Source organism: Ctenocephalides felis, unplaced genomic scaffold, assembly GCF_003426905.1.
Source record: "Ctenocephalides felis isolate EL2017-DRISC unplaced genomic scaffold, ASM342690v1 CF-g0.4_SCAFFOLD_01886, whole genome shotgun sequence".
In the NCBI taxonomy this organism is placed as follows: Eukaryota; Metazoa; Arthropoda; class Insecta; order Siphonaptera; family Pulicidae; genus Ctenocephalides; species Ctenocephalides felis.
In genome coordinates, this window is record NW_020538040.1 from 147229014 (window position 1) to 147248164 (window position 19151).

Below are 19151 nucleotides of genomic sequence, written 5' to 3' on the forward strand. Positions count from 1 at the left end.
TTCGTTCCGTTGATGTTTCGTTTTCCTTCATTCTTGATATACTCGCGTGTATCGTTTGTGGATAGTATACGCTGGATATTCGTCGCGGGTAGTTGTTTACGTCTGATCGAACAAAAAAAAAAAAATATAAATCGACAGTGGATAATAAAATAATTAATTTACCTATAAAGGTGTTCAGTGAGATTTTTTAGTGAAATAAGGATACAGTGTTTTTTATGATTCATTAATAACTTTATTTATTGTTTTGAACAAGTGTTTCGTTTGGTTCTTTGTATATTTATACTCCGTGTGTGGTGATTTTGAGTGTTTCTGGATAGTTAATTTCTGTTTCGTGACAAGGATTTAAGATCGTTATTATGTCAGGTAATTAAATTTTGCAATATATTCAATTCCCCAAGAGGAGTGTTTGTGTATCGTATACAATGCATTCCTGCGGTATACGTCGCAATCGCCTTTGTATTGGATTACATACTACGTACATATGCTTGTATAATTCTCATATGGATATTGTTTTCTTCCAAATATAAAATATTCTACAGAAGCGACAATTATCGTGTATATATATTTTATTATACGTATTATTTTTCTTCTGCGAAATCCATGTATAATGTTTCGTTTGGTTCTTTAGTTCTTTGCCTGTGACCTGTTGCTCTCCGTATGGCATGGTATGTGCACCAACACATTCGACATGTAACAGACATGTGTTCATGTATTGTTTATTACATATACAGTGACGTTTTGCTTTCAAACAATTTCTGTAGAGTTGATTCGAATGCGGATATAATAGCTCTATAGACCAGCGTTCGTCATTCTCTTTAAAATATCGAAATATTGTTATTGATTTTAGATCCGACGATTTTCTATAGTTTTTGTTCAGATTTCTTGGTGAAGAAATCCAATATCTTCTTAAAAATCACTTTTATTAACACGTTCGCGGACAGTAAAAGTTTGAGCAAGGTACAAAAATTGACAATCATTTTTATTTTAAATTGGCTGTGATATCCGAAATTTTATTGAACACCGTTTATAAGGGTAATCAGATTAGTAATTATATTAATACTTTCGGGACGGCACCGATTTCAAAACAATCTACTTTACCGGCTTTAAACTTGATTTTATTGTGTATGTTATGCAATTTGTTTGATAAAAATTTGTGGTCATTGAAGGACATACATTTTTAATATTAATTTATTTTTGATCATTTTATAAAGAATGGTGACGTTCAAAACAATTTCCAAAATGCATAGCTGGTTGATTTTGACATGTTTTACAATAAAATGTTGCTCGCCGCTTTCCTCCTGGTGCTTTTCTGTCAGAACAGACAATATAATCCTTTTTTTTAGAATTTAGAATATTCCACTGATTAGTCAGTATATTTGGTCATTTTTTTGCTGCCTAATGGTTTATTTTTTCTATTATGTTGTCTAATAATTCATTTATAAAATATGAAGTAAGATAATCTATTGCATGTCTTATATTGCTTGGTATTTGTAGATTATTGAATTCATTTATTTTGTCCAACTTCTTCTTTTTGTTGGTTGGATAATATCATCATCACATTCATCACTATTATCGGTGCGAATAGTAATTTCGTAAAATTTGTCTGTATGAATGTCTATTTGAAACTCATCTTCACTACTGCTTAATTCACAAAATTTACTAGTCGTGTTGCCATTTTTAAAAGCGCTCGGTCGTTTTAAATATTAAAAAAAGATCATATAGCAAAGAAAAAGGCTAAAAATACTACTAAAATAATTTAAAATTATTTTCAAAATACAATACTGTTTATCACTGCTATATGTAATTTATTCAACTTTTCGATGCAAACTGAGTCATTGTTTATAAAATAGCCTGTGCCTCACAGAGTATGTTTGTCCACTGAGGTAGACAGCCGTCCCCAAAGTGTTAAATTGGTTGTGTTACACGAAATTTGATTAAACACCGTTCATAAGGATAGTTAGATTAGTAATTATATTAATCGTTATACAGTGGTACAGTACATATCTATGATGGTACATACTTGTCATCCTCATATTTCCCAATAATTTTCAATAATTTCAAAAATGTGAACTCAACATATATAAGGAAGCGTACATTAATCACGTGCGATTTTTTTGAGGATTTTTGGATTCCCCTCCCCCTTGGTGATACGTGGCGATATTCCAAATCCCCCTCCCCCACAAAACATCACGCGTATTTTCAGTTGCGAGAAAAAATTGTATTTTTTTTTATTTTATTTTGGATTTTTTTAAAAATACAGGTATAAAGTAAATACACGTGGTATCTTACTATACCCCTCTCTCCCCACGTGATATTTCGTGATTTTTTGTGAAACCTCTCCTCCCCCTAAAAACCTCACGTGATTAATGGACGCCCCCTAACTGTACAATTACTATTACTCACTATACAACTGACTAAAATTTTCATATTTTCATTTTGCCATTAACATGCTTCTAGAAAACTCTTATTCGCTCAAAGCTCGTATTTCGAGTTTTGCTTGTATGTCGAAGCAACAAATCGGTCTTTTGTCGGCTCGTATCTCGGAACACTCGTAAGTCGAGGTGCCACTGTATACGATGAATGCCATAGCACCCACGTCAAGTATTTCGTTTCCATTATACGCCCAGGGTTATTTATGACTACCGGAAAAGATAAGATAATACGAAAATACCTAAAGAATCAGTTTCTTACCTTGACAGGTATAATAATAACAAAAACGTAAGATTTTATAAAATTAAATTCAAAATAATTGACTATAAAATTTGAATGCTATAGCATTCATGTCATTCTGCATCACAATGAAAATGAATAATATGATACCATTAAAATTATGGACCAAATTATTGTTTTGCTATCTTCAAATGAAAATATAGCTTCCTTTTTTTATATCAGATGAAATAAACTAGTGGTGCATGGCATCGTACCTTAAGGCAAATTGCTGGAACTTCCCGTAGCGTAATTTAAAATCTTTAAAACCTTTAACATTTTTTGAAAACTTTTAATAAATTTGATTTTGAGAATCTTGAAATTTAGAAACAAATTGACTTTTTTCATATATTTTTTTTTGAAAATTCTGAATTCTTTTTTGGAAGCAATGGCGCTCCGTAGCTATTTTAGAGACGAAATATCGAAGCGCGTAAGCGCCGCCTCTCAGTCTAACGAATTAACATTGGTACGAAACCCATTTGTACTTATCATCAAAAACTCTATAAAATATCAGATAATTTGATGTGCATATGTCTAATGATCATTTTTGACCGCCAAAATACATTTTTCTACCTTTTTTATGGGATCTCCGAAACCGCTGGACCTACCTTTCCAAAAATTGAACGGTACTTCATTTCTTCAATACAAATAAAATATTTTTTGAATCATTCAAATTAGACGCTTCGTTCTCTCAAAAACTGATTTGCTATTTTTCTCACTTTTTGCCCCGTAACTTCGAAACGGCTGGACCTGCCTTGGCCAAAAATTAATCAACGTCTCCTTATTAATAGGAATCGAACGTTTTTTTAATTATTCAAATTGGTTGCTCGGTGTTTCCGAAATCGTCGACGCACACACACACGCACACACACACATACACATACATACATTCATTTTTCTAATGTGAATCAAAATGTTCAGAAACCTTTGAAACGTAAAGATATGTAAAAATTTTTGTTTTCTTTTTTTTGCGATTACTATAACTTACCCTACGGAAAGTTAGAAAAAAAACATTGGTAGTACAAATCACAAAACCAAATACTGTTTTTATTTATTTCATAATCTATGATAAAATTTAAATATATTTTATTTTACCTTCGCAATGAATAATTCAAAATGATTTTTCGATTTAATCTTGAAATATAAATTGTGACCACTATTAATGTTTTTGTCCATAGTTATAACTATGATCGAATGTTATTTTTAATACTTTTTTATATTTGTTTTATATCTACAGATAAATTATTTCATGGTAACTATAAAACAGAACATTAAGTTCTATTATTTCTATACATATATGTTTCAATATAATGATAATATAATGAAAAACCTTTTCTGTGGAATTCAGTTGCATAATTTTTTCGTTTTATGATTTAAATAATAATTTTAAATCTGGTTGATAGTTATTTCTGGTTAATTGATTCTAATATTTTCAAAATAACCAGATACAATAAATTACTACAGAACCTTTTTCCTATTGCGTTTCCAAAAAATTTCCATAGAACAACGTGCAGAAATTTAATTCCATATATATTATATATGCAACTTTTTATATACAAACTTATTTTTACTCTTACTCATTTGTATTTTTTATTTAACTAAAGTAATACTCATAACTTCTATTCATGTTTGTTTATTCATTAAATTTTTTTTATTCTATTTGCTAGGTGTCTACTTCTAACATTCTTTATTGAATATTGTTACTTATTTTGAAAACGTACTATTTTTTTTATAAAAATATCAAACAGGTACAGAAGGTATGCCAATATATTCAGAAACCTTTGAAACGTAAAGATATATAAAAATTTGCATTTTCTATTTTTTTGCGATTACTATAACTTATCTTGCAGGAAGTTAATTATAATAATTATACCTAATCATCAGATCTTCATCAGAACTTTTTATTTTTTTGAATAACTATAGTAAATCGTTTAACGCAGTATTTAAGAAGTTTTAATTCACTTTCTATACTGCAGTGTTATCGAAATTTTTTATCAGTTCATTATAATTAAGTACTTCATAAGTACTAATTTGTTTTTTGTTTGTAATTACTAAAAATTTTATAGCAGGTACTTCAGTTGGCCATTTGTGCATTGTACTTATAATTAATTGTTATTAATTAGATTATATTATTATTTGACCTTCGAGAATAATCATTTTAATTATTTTCATAACACTACCTACATTATTATTATTTCATATTATCGGCTTGATTAGTAATTGTGCACCTGCTTTAATCGTGAATCGACTAATCATTTGTATATTTATTTTTCTTTATTGTGTAATTTATATTCGGTTATATATTATGAATAATTTATCAAGTTTGTGGTAATATTTATAATTCGTGGGCCAGCGGTGGCGATATATAATAATTTTTATTTTAATACTAGCAAACCCGACGAACTCCGTTTCGCCACCAGATGGTTTCGTGAGAAAGATGAATAAATTTTTGTTTGTTTTATATTTGAAAAGGAAAAATTTGATTTTATTACATAACAGTAATGAATTTATTTCGATTACAAAAATGTATTGTTTTTTAGTTGAACTTCTCTGAGTAAATGAAAGTGAATCCGCAAATCATCCGTTTCATTGAAGTGCTCTTTGGTAAACCACATTTTTTGTTTTTTGGTCTGACGTTAACACAAACAAAGCGTATGGTTTCCTAACTGGTGAACAGGCAACGTATAACTGCCCATGTGAAAAACAATGATTTTCTTAATAATCTATTTGAAATTTATCCCGCAAACACTAAGAGATTGGCCTGCGACTTGTTAATTGTTATTGCGAACGCAAGGCGAATTGGAAATTGCAATCGTTTGAAGTCAAACGGAAGACCAGTCGGAATCATTGGTATGTCACCAAATCGCCAGGAATTTTTGATTGAATGGTGAAATTCAGTACGTGTACATCATTATTCTTTGCACCAATAATTTTCTTAGCTATAAACCTTGGGGAGCCCGAGACTTTTCCAACGAATGCAAAATTGTGTTATATCGTCAGGAAAGAAAACCCGACTTATTTATATATATGTAGATAAACAAATACATAACTCATTGCGCATTTATCTAATAGATATAATGCATTGGAATTAATCATGAGAAATAAAATCCTTTCTAGTGCCATAGTGACTAAATTAATTAAATTATCTTATTAAATTAATTAAATACTTTTTGTGCACGGTTTATTTCTTTGGGCACCTCTGTTCTAACTTATGAATCATCGTCGTTGTCATTTGTCCTTTTATACTCTTTGATCCTCGTATTGAATGGTACTGAATTTCATCTGATATATTTCTTAGAATTTATGATATATCAAATGTCCATATATTGGAATATGGACGCTGAATTCTGTCTATCTATCTGTCCTTGTGAAGTTAAAATATTCACGTTGTTCGTATAGTAAGCATGACGTTACTCAAGCCGGATGTATACCCAGTAACAAGGCATTTTAACACAATAATAAATGTCAGCACTTCCGAATAGTAGAACTACTAAAAAGGTTATTTAACTTCCACATAGGGGTAACACATGTTTGTAAATAACACGGATTTTTTAGGAAGGAACTACCTACTTTTTATCTGTTTATTTTATGTGGCTTCGGAATCTTCGCTCTAGTAGCCAAATACATAGTTGCATACATTTGTAATCATTTTATTCTTACACAAATTAATCTTATTATTAGTAAAAATTGTAAATATATTTTTGTTATATGTTAAGTTGTGTGTTTGTGTATACTCATTATAAAAAAAATAATAAAAATGAATTCTTCGGGATGGCCAACTCCTACCACTTTGTTTCAATCAAAATATGCGAAAACCTGCGCAGGGATATACTTCAGTTTCCCAAACTTTCACAACGATAGACTGACATACATCAATTTTTATATACATATATAAATATTATAAACATAGTGTTATATTGAAAAATATAAAAAATAAAAGAAAGCAAATATTGTACAAAATGTTAAAGAAATGTGTTGTAAGTTTGTATATTTTTATATCCAGCAATAATATAGAAATATAATTTTTTTTATATTTCTATATTATTGCTGGATATAAAAATATACAAACTTACAACATTTTTCTTCAACTTTTTGTACAATATATGCCTTTTGTTATTTTTTATATTTTTTAATATCTAACAACCTCATTCTTTTTTCTCAGGTTAATTTGCAATATAACTAAATATTTTATGTTCCATGGCACTTTATTAGTATTCCCTATATTATTCGTATGTTCCTTTACAAATTTAAAACGTTTTACTGTAAGTCTATGAGATACAAGTAAGTTTATTTTTGAAGTAAAACTTATTTAGGCGCGACTAGGGTGTAAATCCGTACAAATGCAACGGAAGTGTGTAACGGCAGATAAGAGTCGAGTGCCAATGATTTGTCATTCGCTCTTGATGATATCATTTCTATGCGGGTTGATTGTGATTAGTCGTCGCGTATGTGGATAGAGATCTGTCGTTGTATGCGTACCGGCGTCAACGTTGTATGCGTACCGATATCTACAAGGAAATCGGCATAAATAAATGAACATTTTAAAGTTACATTGTAGTACAAATCTTGATTTAATAAAAAATGCCTGAATCAGAAGAATATTTTACCCTGTTCCTTAATATTATACCCTGTTGCTTAGAAATTATTTCTATATTATTCGTAGTTTCTATGAATCTTTGAAGTTATTAAAATAGAAAATATTTTATAGGCAAGACAGATATTACAGCTGTTCAAAGAATGAGATTATATCGCGAAAAAGTAAAACAAAAATACAAGCAGTCAATGAATGCATGTTAATTTTTATTTTATGAAGTTCTTCAAACACAATTACATGATGAGTGAAGTTGAGAAAACAATATTTGTTCAGGCATTGTTTAACTTAATCCAATGTGTGAACGAATATTATATAAGTATTAATCACTAATTACTTCATTTCTCTAATGAAGGTTCATTTCTTAATGCTAATTACAATGACAAACCTATCATGTCATATTTGAAGTATGACTTTAATTACATTATTGTTTTTAAATATTATACATATTTTAATGCTATTATAAATATATAATTTATAATTTATCATTATATAAATTTGTATAATGGTTGACATTAACAAATGTGTGCATCACAAGTGTTACCATATGTATTTATTTTCAACTTAAATGCCATCTTGTACAAGATCAAAAGAGTTTTACTTCAATCGTGTGTGAACCTTACACACACTTTTTTTTAATACAGTTTTAAATGCACAAATATATTTGTAATTGTCTTCTTGACCACCACTGAATAAATTAAAGTGGACAAACAAACGAAAATTAAATTGTCATAATGGGCGTTTGTTGAAATGACAATAATTCTGCAACTCATGTAGTAGTTTTGTGTTCGGCCTTCTGGTCTCTGTATCGGCAAGTTATTAGCGATAGGCCCCTGTGCCTATTGATGTATTCGAAACCTTGCGGGGTACGGTCGTTTGCCCGATAAACGCGAATCTGTTTTGTTCACGCTCCACCAGGCGATTGCACAAACATGACAATGGAGTTTTGCTCTATAGAGAGACTCTTTCGCGTTGCCTTGGGCGGCCATACTCGTGTTCTCCAATACGACGATATGAGGCGTAATATTTCTGTTACATTTTTTTTTGCTTTCAGCAGTCAAGTCTGGTGATGTTTTGCGAATCGGTGGTTGTTGTCGAATACTAACATTGTAATGGGATCTTGTTTGCTATTTATAGTTTTTGGATAATCAGTCTGAGACCACAACAAGATATGGAACTTGATTTCATATGAAACTTTATCATCAGCATTAGATGTAGGCCAACTGTTTTCTCATGAAACTTGATCATCAAAAAGAGATACCATCTATTTAGGAGAAACACCATTTAGAAGTCATCACAACACAATGACAATACTAGAGCAAGTGCGTGAGCTGAGTTAAACTCCAACTCGATTCAGGGAAGAATAGTGTGTGAGATTACTCCTTGCCATTTCACACCGCAGTGCCTGAAAATGGAAAAAATATTTTCAATTGGAAACATATTTTTTATCTATATTTTCAAGTGAAAATGGACATCGCTGCAGGATGTCAGGTTGAGCGGGTTTCGAACTCACGAACCCGTCTACATGAGTCCGTGAGTTTAACCATTACACCATGGAACACCGTAACAAGGCTATATGAAAAATTTTAAACTATTTTAACAGATTTGATACGTGTATTTGCTCAATTGGTAAACATTTTAAATCTAAGCTCAAATTTAAATTTTAGGTGGTTCATTATCATTTTTCAGAATTAAAAAATATTTACTAAAATGAAAATATATTTTACTAGTTAATACTATAATCTATTTTCCTAGTGACCTTGCTAATATGATCTATTTTTTTTATATTTTTGAAGAAAATTTAATATACCAAGTTTCTAAGATGCCTAATATACTGCATAGTATGAAGGGCAGTGATCTGTAATTTAAATAAATAATTTTTACAACGAATCACTAACGTCTAAGTTTTACTAATATTATAAATGTTATTCTTTTTGGTCATCAAATTTCTAAATAAAAATGGTATAAAAATTTCATTGCATTGGAAGTCATATAATTTTTACACCCCTTGTTAAAGTTCTGAAAAATGTAAATATTTGTGTCAATAAAATATACTTATAATTAGAAAAACAAGTGCAAAAATTACATTGTATTATTATATTTTAAGATATAATTTCTAAATCCTAAATTCGTTCCATTTTTTAAATAGAATTTTATTGTGTTTCTAACGTAACGACATTTTTAATAAAAAAAATAATTATTGTCTTCATTTCAGCAATTTTATTTGACTTATATTATTTTAGAAGTAAAAATTCCACACAGTTTGTACTGCAATATACAGATTGCAATATCTTAAACACCATTTTTTTAAACATGTTTTAATTTTTTTATGCCTTATACATCAATACCATTTTCTTTAGAAAATGTTTTAATGTAGTTGTTGATAAAATTTCTAAATATGTATATATATATATATATAATTATTATTTCATAATTTTTAGGTAGCTTCAACTTTAAAAACTTAATACTAAACGTAGATGCTTTAAATTTCATATTTTACGTCTTCCATGCAGTAGTGATGTCCATTTTTGTTTGAAAATATAGATGAAAAATATGTCTCCAATTGAAAATAGCCCATTTTGAGCACTGCGGTGTGAAATGGCAATGGGTAAGCTCTCAAACTACGTTTCCCTGAATCAAATGAACCTGCCTCAGAGCATTTCCCATTATTATCATTTCTACAGCAAGTTTAAAATTTTGTCATTATTTAGCATTTTTTTCAATCGGTAACTAAAATGTTTGCTTCTCTCTGGGAAACATTGTCTGCTATTTTGCGTATCTCATATTTTCCGGAGATAATTTTTTCCTTTATATATTTTTCAATACATAATCGTGTCCAAGGTCGTCACATAGTCAAAACGCCCTCAATATTCTAGAACGAGCTAAAAATAACCCCATAATCATCAACTGTATGTAATGTGATTAGGTCATGTTTACAGGTTTTGAGCATAAAGGGTTAAATACAGTAAACACAAAAACACAAGGTGAAGAATATGGCTTACAATTTGTCAACAATGTGATTCTATCATAAATTAGTTGCTCAATTTGTCGCTGTTAACTTTAGGATTACGTATCTTGATAGAAGTTAAATTTAATCTGTTAATTGGAAATTGAGTATCTATTTTGATACTACTGAGATAAACCATCTGTTCTTCATTGAGTGGATTAAGTAATCCACTCCTATAATGGGAAAAATAATTAGGTATTTTCATGAAATAAAGATTTCTCGAAGATTGACATTAGCGATTCAAGTTTAATCTTCTGGATAATAGAAAGACGAAGTTTAAAAGCTTTTATGTCAGTTTTAAATCTCGTTATTTGTAATAGAATATAACCAAGGTTTTCTATTGTCGGCCAGTGCATGGTAAAATTGATATATTGACATCTTATCCTTTATAAGTCACCTTGGAATATAATTCAAATATTATAGAAAAGTATTGGAAAATTATATAGATTACAGATTTAGATTAGCGGCATTTCGGATAAAAGATACTTACTGATTGGGTTCATACAAAAACCGTTATTTTGGAAAACTGGTTTTCGAATAGTTTTTTTTCAGTTTTAAGATCGGTTTCGAGTTTTCATGAAAAACTATTTGCTCGAATAATTGGAAGAAAAAGTTTTAACTGGAAATTTCGAGTCATTAAAATATTCCAGATATGGCTTAGCGGCATTTCGGATAAAAGAAATTAACTGGCTGGGCTTATATAAAAACCGACATTTTATAAAAACGGTTTTCGAATATTTTTTTCCAAAGAAATCGGTATTGACCGGTTTTGAGTTCTCGTAATTAAAAACTATTTGCTCGAAAAATTTGAAAGAAAACTGAAAATGTCTGAGTGATCAAGGTAGTAATAAATGAAAAAATTTCAATTTTATTGATAATTTTATGCTATTGAGTAGAATAAAAAAATTATAAGTAACTGAGAATAAATAACTTTAAAAACTATTAATTATTGGTTGTTTATACTTAATTTTTCAACATTTGGTCGTTTTTTTGTTATTATGGTACATTTGGCTACATTTGTCATACAAATGTTATTCACATTTTGAAAACCGGTATTTCCTACCTAAAACCGGTTTTCGAATTCCATCTTTTTCTCTTGGAAACCGATTTTTGAAATCTGAACTACCAAACCCTACTTACTAGATGTAAATAATCAATTATTATGACTCACTTTATATTTTAAGTGCGATTTTGAATTATATTGTTTGTAGAGATATGTTAGTTTTACCAAGTCTATAATAAAATTTATATGCCACAATGTAATAGTGGAAAACTGGCATCGGCTTAGTAATAAACATTGTAAGTAATATATATATTATATATATATATATATATATATATATATATATATATATTGTCAAAAATAGTTTACAAATGGTTATTAATAAATTTCTTTAAGAACGTAATATGGAATAACTAAATTAAAAGCTCTATCAGGTACCAGAATATGAGGAAACCTATTTATTTTATTCGAGTTTTTAAACTATTTCCAAAGATTCCGACACTTCTCATAAATATGAAGAAGATATTTTACATTTATATGTCGATTGTATGAGTTTATGTTCTCTATATTTTTTATAGCTCTCCTTATAGTATTTTTATGTTGAGTATAGTACGTTTGATTTCTAATATTTTTCAAAATAATAATAATGTAACTATTTAACTTCCCGTAGGGAATTCCGTTTTTATATATTTTTACGTTTCAAAGATGCGTGTGTGTGTGTGCGTGTGCGGATACAAATTATCGTCGACGATTTCGCAAACACGGATCAACCGGTTTGTATGATTCAAAAAACATTCGATTCTTATTGATAAGGAGACGTGTTGATCAGTTTTGGCAAAGGCAGGTCTAGTTGTTTTGAAGATACGGGGCAAATAGTGCCAAAAACGGTAATTAAGTTTTTAAGAGAACGGAGTGTCCTAAGCGTGATAAAATGGAGAACTGGTTAAGTTTTTGGGAAGGCAGGTCTAGCGGTTTCAGAGATCGAGTGAAAAAAGTAAAATATAATGCGATTTTGCGGTCAAAAATGATTATTAGACATATTCACATCAAATTATCAGAAATTTTATGAAGATTTTAAGATTTTTTCAAAAAAGTCGAGTTTTTTCAAAAATTACAAAATTCTCAAAAATTCCATTTGTTCAAAATTTTAATTTTTGGTACGGGCAGTTACGAAGCCTTAACGCACGATGCCATGCATCACTAGTTCATTAAATATTTGGTAGTTTTACTCGAAAATAATAGTGAATGTTGAAATCACAAAAATATTATTGTACATTATTTCAATATATTTGTAATTAATGAGTGTTATTGCATTTATCGAATGCATGTATCGAATTAAGAACAACTCTTATATCAAATATAAACCAAGAAACCAAGTATAATCAAAGCGCAATATAAAATAAACATCACCATAATTTTATAGCTTTTGTTTCTCATAACATCGTTTTCGCTTTAGTTTTACGATTTTGTGATATTACAAATATTGAAACCGGATAACAAGTTTATGTATTAAACCTGTAGCATGTTTTATTTTGAGTGATCAATAATCCCATTCCTTTGACATGACATATGGAAATTCAAAACATAATATTTTCACCATAGCAATTGGAGTATTTTAATAATTTGATCAAACATGTTGGCATGTGATATAATCCAATGTAATCAAATCAATTTTTCCGCTCCGTGTTACTCGTGCTCGTTCAGCTGCGCAATGATTATACATTTCCACCGTGCAATCCGGCAATTACAAAAAGTCAATAATTTTTTTATTTCCGCACTTTTCTCCTTTTCCAAATATAATACGGGTCCTTTGAGAGCACCAGACGTTCATCAATGTCGTCGGCGAGTTTCTTGGGCGATTAGTGAAGTGTTTAGCAAATAATGAACCCAGGCCTAAAATCATTATTAAACATCCAGGAGAAGTGAGTTCGAGGTGAAGGTTCGCGTAATTAACTCTTGACGATTGGACATTGATCAATTGCTTTTCTTTGACGCCAGAAAAGAAAAACACATTCATAGGCAATGAACCGAAATGTTGAGAAGGGGAATGAAAATTTTCGCGCTTTTTATTGAGTTGAATTAATTTTTGAAATGAGAAAGGAAAAATGGAAGCACGAGTTAATGTGCTAGAATCGTGTTGATATTTTATACATCTATGAGTGGAGCAATAATACACAACAGGTGTCTAGAACAACGTATTCCATCCAGTACGTACAAGGCCTACAAAATCATATATAGAAATCGATAAAGTTTCAAAAGATTAATATTACGCCAAATAAGATACTTGTTAACTTCCTGAAGTAAAAGTTTATGTTTTCATCAAAAAACCCGACTCGCTAATTTTATGTTTTCTCGACGTTTCAAGCCATTCTGAATCGAATGAGACCAAATTTGGAAAAAGTATGTGTGTGTGTGTGTGTGTGTGTGTGTGTGAACAATTTTTTTGGCGTAAATCGACGTTTTCTCCAAAACGGCTGGACCGATTTCAAAAACTTAAAAGCCATTCCATGTATATCGATGAGGACTAGCGTTTCTGAGTTTTGTGCGACGATCGACCAGGCCGTTTCTTTGTAAATCGCAGAAAAGTGAAAAAATTTTCGTCCACGTTGTAGCCCGCAATTCTGAATCGATTTTTATGATTTTTTTGACGGTAGATACCATAGTCTTGTAGATCATACTAAAATATTACGGCCCTGTAACAAGTTGTTTAATTTTAAAAATTCTTCAAAGTTTGCAAAAATTAATATCGTTTTTTTGGCATTTGTCAAAATTAGACCTTTGATCGACGTTTTCTCAAAACGCCTGAACTGATTTCAGAAATTTAAAAACCATTTGATGTATCTCAATAAGGACTACTGTTTACCAGTTTTGTGAGACGATCTGCCGAGCCGTTTCTTTGTAATTTCAAAAAAAGTGTTAAACTTTTCGTCCACATTTAAGCTCGAACAGGTGATTTGGTAATAAACAAACAGGTAAAAATGGTAATTCAGTTTTTAAGAGAACGGAGCGTCCGATTTGAATAATTTTAAGAACATTTTATTTGTACTGACGAAATGAAGAACTGTTAAAAATTTTTAGGAAGGCAGGTTTAGCGGTTTCGGAAATCTAATAAAAAAAGGAAAAAAGCCATTTGGCGGACAAAAATTATCATTAGACATATGCACATCAAATTATCAAATATTTTATAGATATTTTAATAATAGGAACAAATTTTGTTTACATTTCTATGGGTTCCGTATCAATGCTTATCCGTTAGTCCGCGTTGCGGCGCTTACGCGCCTCGATATTTCTTCTCTAAAACAGCCACGCAGCATGATTGTTTTGGAAAAAAAATAGTTCAAAATTTTCAGAAAACTTCAAAGTATAAAGAATGTCGAAATATTTTTTTTTTCAAAAAATCCAAAATTTCAAAATTTTTAAAAATCACATTTCTTTCAAAGTTTTCAAAAAAACCTAAAATTTTTTAAAACTGGTAATTTTTGGTACGGGAAGTTCCAGCAATTTGCCTTAAGACAAGATGCCATATACCACTAGTTTGAGACTTTATCATCTTTGTGGTACAAGCTTTGTAAATGCAACAAATAAGGACAAACATTTACTTATATTTTTTCTCAGTTCGAGCTTACTTTACTGTAAAAAAATGAAGTTTTTATATGGGCCAATCGATATTCTTCTTGGCAATTATTTACATTTTGGTACGATATCACTTGACGTCAAAATATTTCTAGATTCCAAGCATCATGGATTTGATTCAATAAAATAATAACTTGCGACGAGATCAGAGTAAGATTTTTCTCCATCACCGTCAGCATCTCTTATGACGCATATATTCTCCGAGACGATTTTATCGACTAATTTATCCGTTTAGTTGGTTATTTGTCCATTTATCTGACGATTAAGGAGTCGTCCCACATCCTCCCACACGAAGACAATTTGTGTCACTTGACTTCTTGTGGTGCGTCTGCAAGAGTCAACACAATATTCAAAGCAATAAATAGCGACGCAAAACACGGAGGGTTTCGCGATAACTCGAGCGTGCAAAAAGCAATCCGTTGTGATATACCGCCCTTCTAACGACTGCGACGTCTCTTCATCTAATTTAAATAATTGCCATTCACAGTGTGGAACAGACACGAGACAAAACAGGCACACAATTCAAATACTTAATTCGTCATGATGCACTCACGTTTTAATGAAATATGTCGAATAATGGAATACATTTCGCTAGCCAGTCTAGTCACAATCTCGAAATCTCTGACAATGGTCAGACGATTACCAGAGAAAACTTCACATGGGCCATTGTAACTTTATTAGATAATTTAGTTTAAAATTTAATGTATGAAAGAATACATTTATTTTGCAAAAATTCCGGGATAAACGTTATTTTTGAGGTAAAGTTTCTTTAGGCGCGACTAGGGTGTAAATCCGTACAAATGCAACGGAAGTGCGTTACGGCAGATAAGAGTCGAGCCAATGGATTTGTCATTCGCTCTCGATGATATTTTAATACGGGTCGATTGTGATTAGTCGTCGCGTATGTGAATAGAGATCTGTCGTTATATGCGTACCGGCATCAAAGTTGTATGCGTACCGATATCAACAAGGATATCGGCATAGATAAATAAACATTTTAAAGTTACATCATAGTACAAATGTTGATTTAATGAAAAATGTCTGATTCAAAAGAATATTTTACCCTGTTCCTTAATATTTTACCCTGTTGCTTAGAAATTATTTCTATATTATTCGTAGTTTCTATAAATCTTTGAAGTTAATAAAATGGAAAATATTTTTAGACAAGACAGATATTACAGCTGTTCAAAGAATAAGATTATATCGCAAAAAAGTAAAAAAAAATACCATCAGTCAATGAATGTATGTTAATTTTAATTACATGAAGTTCTTCAAACACAATTATTATATGATGAGTGAAGTTGCGAAAACAATATTTGTTTAGGTGTTGTTTGACATAATCCACTGTGTGAACAAATATTATAGAAGTTATTAATCAGCAATTACTTCATTTGCTGCCCCCCGCCCCTAGGGCGCATAAAAATTATTATTGCACACATTAAAAAAAGCCAGCCTAGCAAATTTAGCAAATCTGATCTAGCAAAATATCATATATGCCTATTTCATATTGCTCTATATTTTTACTTCACTTTCTAGTCTTTAATTTTCTTATTCAGTTTCTTGTATTTATACCATAAATTATGATTATCAAAATTTTGTCTCCGTAATTATGATTTTTTTAATTTACATAGCAAACTATGCAATAAGTACATTCAGCTTCATGATATAATTATACCAAAATAATTTATATTTTGGTATTTATGATGTATCAGCTGGGCTCCCCCATTGACTTGAGCTTTTTTTTGGCTTCAAATCATAAGTTCTAGTTTCGATATCCGCCTTGAGCAGCCTGATGTCAAGCAGTAGTATAATATTGAAATATAGATATCCATATGTTTCCAAGTGAATAAAAAATTTATCAGTATTAAAGAAATTGTAAAAATAAATTTATCCTATTTACATAAAACAACCTATTGGGTTGCTATTCATAAGTCCAAGTCATTGAACAAGAAGTCGGCGCAACTACTCATAGAACTCGCCAAGTTCTACTGTTTAATAAATAAAAAATAAATATAATAATGTATCAGCTATGTTTGTAATTAATTGATTATTATATAAATATAATTAACAAAAAATGAACTTCAGTCGTTGCGTTACTTTTACATCCGCATTACATAATACGCAGGTAAATTACATACATATTTATATAAATTAACATTTTTTTTTTTGAAATTCTATTTTAAGACAGTAATTGTATTATTAATATAACAGATATTAGAAGGCAACCTAGTAGTTGTTGTTGTCTTAAACACTGACATTTTTAGCACTTTTTGCCCTATATCTCCGAAACCGCTGGATCTGTCTTCGTCAAAAACCTATCAATACGTCTCCTCATCATTAGGAATTCGAATGTTATTTAAACTATTCAAATCGGTTGATCCATACGCCTGAAGTCGTCGACGAAAAATTGTCTCCACACACACAAACTCACACACATCCATTTTTTCTGAGATATGCCAAAATGTTCAGAAATTTCTGAAATGTGAAGTTAAGCAAAAATTTTCATTTTCGATTTTTGGCTTATTACTATAACTACCCTACGGGAAGTTAATAAAAAAGTAGTAGCTACGTTTGTTAATTATTTATTATTAACTAAGTATAATTAACAAAAAATAAACTTCTGTCGTGGCATTACTTTTACATCCGCATTATATAATACATAGGTATTATTACATATTATGATTTATATACTCATAAATCATACATATTTTGCATGGTTGAATTTTTTAATTTCTATTTGAATTACTATCTGCCTATTATTACATGAAGACATTTAGTAATGTTTTGTTAATTTAACAAACGTCTTTTGAAGCAAACTTTTTTTTTATTATAAATATCTAATTTTCTAAATAGGGTACAGAGGGTCTGCAGAACTTTATAATTGTGATATATTTTTAATTAACACACTTTATTAGTATTTTTGACTTCATTATTACTGCCAGAAAGCTAATTGATACTATATTTTATATATTCGCTTTCACATGAAAATCTGATATCATTACTGCTTGATGTCAAACTGATCGAGGTGGGTATCGAAGCCGGAAGTTATGGTTGTTAGACCAATTCATACCATGGCCAGCTCGCATTACTCAATATATTATTTGTTATATGAAATTACTCGCATTACTCAGGAATTAACTAATCGTGTTGGTTAGTGGAAATTCATAAGAAACGCTTTATTCAAAAATATTTTTTATTATTGTATGTTTGTATTTTATTGCCATGTTTTTCTCTAAATATATATCTGTTTTGAAAGTAGAAATTATATAAGTAAGTTGTAGGTAAATTCGAAGGTGCAAATCAAATAATTTCTGCAAATACACAACTCTGCCAAGTTGCAAAAGGTTAATGTAATGCTCGCCATATAATAACTACAATAAGATTGAACAGCGAATTCAGAATAATCGACAATCATAATATATATATATATATATATATATATATATATATAGATATATATATGTATATATATATTCAATATCAATATATATAAATATATATTATTGCCTCGGAGAATTTTTCCTGGCGACGCGGGAGATAATGTAAAACGAATAAAACGTATTCAATGGCGTTACGTGTTTTCGTAATATAGAATTCTTTCACGTATAGAGTTAATAAAAATGTGCAAAAAAAACAGTCTTAATCTGTTTCAATACAATATTTAATTAATTCCATGTACTGATTACTTTTTCAGGGCCAGCATGTAAAGTTGGTACCAGATATTTCTTTACATGTGTATGTACTCGTATTAGTGATGTAACGAATGTTGAATTTTTCACATTCGCGAATGCGAATACGAATGCGAGTATTCATCTTCAATATTCGCGAATGCGAATGCGAATGCGAATGTTAAATTTCAAATAAAACGCGCGCAAAATGTTTGACATTTCAAATGTAAAAAGATAGCAACACATTTTTACCACTCTAATGTAGCTCAAGATGAACTTGCTAATCTACAAGAAACACGGTACAAATCGAAATTTTTCAAAAATCCTTCAACCAAAGATCAGGTCGTGAAAAATATATGGATTTAATTGGAAATGAGGACTTAAGCTTTCCTTTATGTTCAAATTCAAAGCGTCCTAAAATGACTAATCAAGTTAAGGAAAACTTTGGCTCCAGTGCCAGTCATTCAGAAAAATCTGTATCACTAAAAGAAATATGAAAATGATGATGGACTCAGTGAAAGCGAGGAAAAATTAGAAAATGAA

The 19151-nt window shown here is 30.1% G+C and overlaps 1 protein-coding gene across 1 annotated transcript in view; it reads left to right on the forward strand.

The window, feature by feature from the left end:
• Positions 1-243: 243 nt before the first annotated feature.
• Positions 244-19151, forward strand: part of LOC113378726 (rap guanine nucleotide exchange factor 2-like) — a 221244-nt gene continuing 202336 nt past the window's right edge. Inside the window, exon 1 of the mRNA XM_026619294.1 lies at positions 244-363. The gene's annotated coding sequence lies outside the window, so the exon portion shown is untranslated. The remainder of the gene's footprint in view (positions 364-19151) is intronic.